Raw genomic sequence first — 6,000 nt, 5'->3', positions numbered from 1 at the left:
GTAACTGCTTATCCATGGCGAATTAGATCATGGTCCTTGAAAAGAAATTGTAGCTGGATGGTACATCTACATTTTTCATGAACACCGTTTTTGCAAAGGATCATTGGTTGAGCCGTGTTGACACGATGAAAGGGCGCTGTCAGTCATGGTCATCAAACACTGAATCGCCGTTTTCAGAAAACGTTCAGTAACGTCGTGGCCGACCGGTTCAGAGTTTGCTGGCCGCGTGGCGCCACCCGTCGCCGGCCTTCTGCTCACGCAGGCCACGCGCCACGGGCATCCTGGCACTGCTGGCCGCGTCTTGAGCACCCCGCGCGCCTGCCCGACGCACTCGCCCGCTCCAGTTCTCATTTCTTCGCCTCCACCATGCGCTGCAAGCGAGCTCAAGCAGTCCGCCATTGCCGACCACGTGTCGCCGTCGTCGTGCGCGCTCGGCACCGCGAAAACGCGTTGCCCAATCCGCCTATAGCCTCGCCGTAGTCTTCTCTACCCTCTCCACCTCACCGTCGGGTCAATCGAGCCTCGGTAAGGGCGAATCTTTGGTTTCCTTCCACCGCCGCCATGGCTGCCCTCGCCGGAGTTGGCGCTCCACGCGGCCAGCGGTCCTCGCGCCCTTGCCATCCCTCCTCTGTCTCGCGCTAGGTTCTAGGAGTGCTGTCGAAGCTCGTAGGGTCGCCTTATCGGGCTGCGACGCTGTAGCATCGTCGGAGCCGGCCGTGCCGTGGCCGAGCGCCGCCGTGGCCATCGCCACCCCCTCTAGCTACGTCAGTAGCTGCAATAAAGGGTTCCCCAAGGTCCGCTCAGGTGAGGCGAACAAGTTGGCACCGTTGCCTTCGCCGGAGAAGCCACCGGCGACGAACTACGCCACCGGCCGTTCTTCCTCCCCTGTTTCTCTCACTGACGTGCGGGTCCCTTTGTCAGTCGCCGCTGCTGAGGAGGCAGCCAGCCTAGGCCGCGCCGAGTGGCTGGGCCGCTTGCACACGCGTCATGGGCCGCCGTTCCTTCGGGCCGGCCCAACAGTGGCTGTGATTTGTTTTCTTATTTTGTTTTGCTTTATTATTTCACAGATTTGTATTGATATTCAAAAATATGTATTTCCTAGTATATAGATCCAAATGATGTGGTTCTAATTTTGTTGAGTTCCTAGTATTGTCTCGTATTTAATAAAAATATTATATGAGCACATGTTTTAGAAATTCTGGATAAATTAAATAGGACTTTGAAATGTGTTTTTGGATACATGCAAACTTGTTTGAATTTTATCTTGAGTTTCTGTGGTCCAAAAATGATGAAATTTTGTGGGTAATCTATTATTGCTTAGTAGAATCTCTGGTTAAAATTTCAGAGCTAGTGCATGTATAGTTTTTGAGTTATAGAATTTCTTTTTATCAATAGATGGATCTTGTGTGAATTTTCATAATTTTTCTATAGATCCAGTATAGGTAAAATTTGGTGAGTAAGGTTCTTATGCTAGAATGATGCTAGGAAAAATGTAAAATCTGTTGCTTGACACTTTTCATTAGGGTTTCCTAATTATGCTAAAAATAGGCATGCCACTTGTTATTTTGGATATAGCAAGTTCTGCTTGCTCAATGGCTTTGAAATTTTTATGGTAGTCTATGTGAAGCATGAGATAGCTACTGTAATTTTTATAGATTTTTATAAACAGTTTTACTATATATTGCTTTAATCACCTAATTAACTAAATAAATTTGAAAAGGATATTAAATAATTTATTTAGAAGTTGGCACTATACTTTCTAGTGTTTCTCTGGTATGTGCAACAAGTTGGTTAACTTGGCTTGGTCAAATTATGCTTTTGCATCATCATTAAATAATTAAGCTAGTAACCCTGTCATTTCTGGATAGATTCTAGGTTTACTGGAAATTGATTTGGTTAACATAAGAATTGTGCTTTGCTGTTTACCATTGATTTGTAGAAAATTTCATAAGCTTTCCAGAATGTCCTCATGCAAGTCATTTGGATTTGTATAACTCTTGTTGTGATTGAATTGAGGGACTACTTGTATGCATATGAAACTTTAAATGTTAAATTATGTATACCTTTACTATTTCTAAGTTTGTGGTAATGTTCCTAGGTGTTAGGCCTTTAACTGAAGATGAGCATCTTTATCTTAGGTTATGCAAGTTAGGTAAGTAGATCTCGTTCTTTAAGTTAAGTTAGATACATGCTTAAAGTGATTTGAATAGAGCTATTTTACTCGGTAAACGGGTGTCCAGTGATGTTTTCGTTAAACATTTACTGTGATTCATTCATCATGAGTATCATATCATTTCTTATGCATCCATGATATTTATCTCGTGCATCGGCATGCAATAGGTGTACTGGAAGGAGTAACACTGCTGGAATTCGAGGAACCGAGCGAGCAGCAGCAGCCGACACCGGAGGTTCAGGAGGTGCAGCCTTCAGGAGAAGTGCCAGACGAGGTCGCCGTTGAGTGCTCGGATCACCGTCCTTGCAACTTTGTGAAAGGCAAGCCCCGGAGCATATTAAGCCTCCTAATTTCCGAAATGCAGTTACAGTATTATTATTACATATATTGTTGCATTAAGTTTAGGTGTTGGATGCAAACACTTACTGCATTGGTTACCCAATCCTTGTCCAGATATTGTTACCCTGAATCCTATGTAGCTCAGGCTCGTGTAGTGCTTAGCCCTGCTTAAACATGGTAGAAGTCAGGTGATTTCCTGTCACCTGCGAGATATAGGAAGATACATGTGGCATGGTTGGCTATATTTGCTATCGTGGAAAAGAACTAGTCTTAATTTGAAATGAAGACCGGATGGAGGCTTGCCGGTTTACAGTGACTCCGTCTGTGTCACTTAAGGACTGATTCTTGGAGCCTTTCCTGTTCATGTTGAACGCATGCCTCTCTCTTAGTTGGCCGTGTCCGATGACTGACCACGAAGCCGAGTAGCTCAACTCAGGCCGGGAGTCGATAAGTATAAAGTACGCCTCGAAAGGGAGCCATAGGCGTGAGTCCAAGGGCAGGTGATTTAAAAGTCCTGATCATCCTAGCAGAAGGGTAATCCCTGAGAGCGCTAGCGCTGATCGAACCCGCGAATTTGGTTCCTGAGTTGTACCAAAGGTAACCCACGGCTACCCTTGCTAAGTATGCTAGGGTGAGAGTTAGGAATACCCCCTCAGCTGAGTTGTAATTCGATTCGAGTCGCCGTCTCTCCCGGTTAGTGAGAACTTGACGGGCTTATCTCCAAAGTAGATACACTAAATAACATAATGGTTCGGAAATGATGATATGATGATGACAGCCTTATTATACCTGCTATGGTTAATATTGTTTGCTCCTAATAAGTGAGTGCTCTAGTATAGGTGCTAATCTAGTGGACAGGTAAATGATGTTAAGCTTGATGCTAAGGTTAAATTGGTTACTATAATCATAAGCTCTTTTATGCAACTGTGTCAAGCTAGCCCACCTGAAAAGCCTTGCATGATCCTTGGTGTCTTTTATTTCTGGTTTTGACGAGTAAGTCTAGCTGGGTACCTTCTCGTACTCAGGGTTTATCTCCCACCTGTTGCAGATGACCAGTTCTACTTTGGTTGCTGCAAGTACTACCTTCTCCTAGCTGGGGATGAAGACTAGACCGTTGGGCGCGGTCTCTACTAGTTCTCGTACCTAATAATGCTTTTGTGGGACATGACTCAGACTTGGCAATGTAATTGAAAACTACGATGTTTTGTACCAAACTATGTTGCTTCCGCACACTCAAACTTGGTTTGTAATATTCTATTTAAACTCTGATGGATGTATCCGAATGCTTATTATGAAATGTTGTAACGGATGATGTGTTGTGTTGAATCACTTTGATCTTGGTTTGTATGTCGAGAGTTGGTTGAAATCCTTTGTGGTTTCCGGACTACCGGGATTATGGGAGCTTAAGTACAGGAATTTGATCGCTTCGGTGATTGTTTTTGTACTTACGTTCTTATGATTTGGTCGGTTCTGTTACAGGATGTTGCACGGTCTCCTCTAAACCGCAGAGGTTGCATCTAGTATCCCCATTAGGTCGTTGTTTTCCAATGGTTTCTTCTTGTGTTCATTCCTTTTCAATCCTTAATTAAATGCTACCTATTCAAGCTTGTTGGTGACAATCTTGCCAATGATCGTCCTCATAATCTATTTAGGGCATGCTTAATGGGACTGAAAGTGCATTTGCCCCCTATGTGGGTTTTGGTGTATTGATGACATCCAAATTAGGGACTAATGTGATCTTAATGAGATATGTTGCAGCTATTAGTCCCATGAAAGATTAAAAGAGTTGATAAAGATGAAATGGTATCCCTCAATTCTTGAAGTTGTAAAAGCGGACGAACTCAAAACTATCTCCAAAGGTTTTAATTTTGTTTTTGAGTTTAGGATCCGCCGCACTATAAAGAGGGATACAAGTTTAGTTGGTCTGAGGAAGATAGAGTGCTCAAGCATTTAAATAAAATCAAAAGAGAGTCACTCTAGCACTTCATGCACACTTAGAATAATTTTCTGTGACTTTCGGTGTCGGAAGTCCCGACGTAAGTCGGAACTCCCGACAGTCGGAACTCCCGACCTAAGCCAGGAGTACCGGCACCTATGCTTCTGACTGCTCGCTGTCTGTGCTCGTCGGAAGTCCCGACGAACATCGGGAGTTCCGACCGTCGGAAGTCCTGACGTTCGCCGGGAGTTCCGACACTGTCCTGACCCTTGCCGGGAGTCCTGGCATCTGCGGTGCTGGCTGTTTGTTTAACTGAGCACGTCGGAAGTCCCGACGAACATCGGGAGTTCCGACCGTCGGAAGTCCCGACGTTTGCCGGGAGTTCCGACACTGACTTTCACCCGTGGACTTCTGACTCGTTGTGAACAGTGTTTTCTGTTGTAGTCGGAACTCCCGGGATCTGCGTCGGGACTTCCGACGTAGATCTAAACGGTTGGATTTTCACTTGGAGTATAAATACTTCTCTCTTCACTTCTAACTGTTAGGGACTCATTTCACAGTTGACTCACTTCGTGCTGAACAGCTCCCAAGCAACAAAAGCACCCCTCTCCTTCCTCCCCTGCTCTAATCTTCGATTCCCTTAGGTTTTGAGTGAAAGGAGAGTGGATTAAGTGAGAGCATCACTTTGGAAAGCTTGAGCACTTGATTTCTTCGTCAAGCCAGTTGATTTTGCGTCTATTACTCTTGGGGCTTTGCCCCTAGCCGGCTAGGCGTTGCCCTAGAGCTTCCATCTTGTGGAAGAGCCTTGGGAAGTTTGTATCACCCTTTGATTTCTTAGTGGAAAGCTCAAGTGACCTTTGTGGTCGCTTTGAGAGAGGCAAGGAGGTGGAAAAGACTCCGACCTTAGTGGTCACCTCAACAACGAGGACGTAGGAGCTCCTTTGTGGGGTTGCCGAACCTCGGGATAAATCCTTGTGTCCCGCGTGCTTGTTGTTGTTGTTGTGATTGCTTGAGATTACTTGTATGTGTTTGTCTCTTTGTCTCCAAAATCCCCATTTTAGGGTTTGGTCTCGATCTACCGTTTGGAGGCTTTACGGTGTCAAGGGAGTGACCCAACATCTTCACCAAACCATAAGGAAGTGAGGTTGTAAGATTATTTATCCGAAAAGTTAAATTTGGCACTGCTTTTCTAGTTCACATAGGCGTTGGAACTGCTGACGTTTGCGTCGGAACTTCTGACAACGTCGGGAGTTCCGACCCAAACGTCGGGACTTCCGACAGTGGCTGACAGATTTGAACTTAGCATTTGTAGTAAATTTTTAGATACGCCTATTCACCCCCCCTCTAGGCATTGTTAGATCCTTTCAATTGGTATCAGAGCAAGGTCTTCTCTTTGCGTTTCACCACGTGAGAAGAAACAATGTCAGAGACCGACAAGATGCAAGCCGTTGCCATCGAAATGGCCTAGAAAATAGCTGAAGAGTTGATGAGTACTCAAGTCAAGCTCTTTCAAGATGAAATGAAAAAGATGCAAGATGAGATGAGCAAGTTG

This window comes from Miscanthus floridulus, chromosome 2, assembly GCF_019320115.1.
Source record: "Miscanthus floridulus cultivar M001 chromosome 2, ASM1932011v1, whole genome shotgun sequence".
NCBI lineage: Eukaryota > Viridiplantae > Streptophyta > Magnoliopsida > Poales > Poaceae > Miscanthus > Miscanthus floridulus.
Note: the sequence above shows the minus strand (reverse complement) of the source record.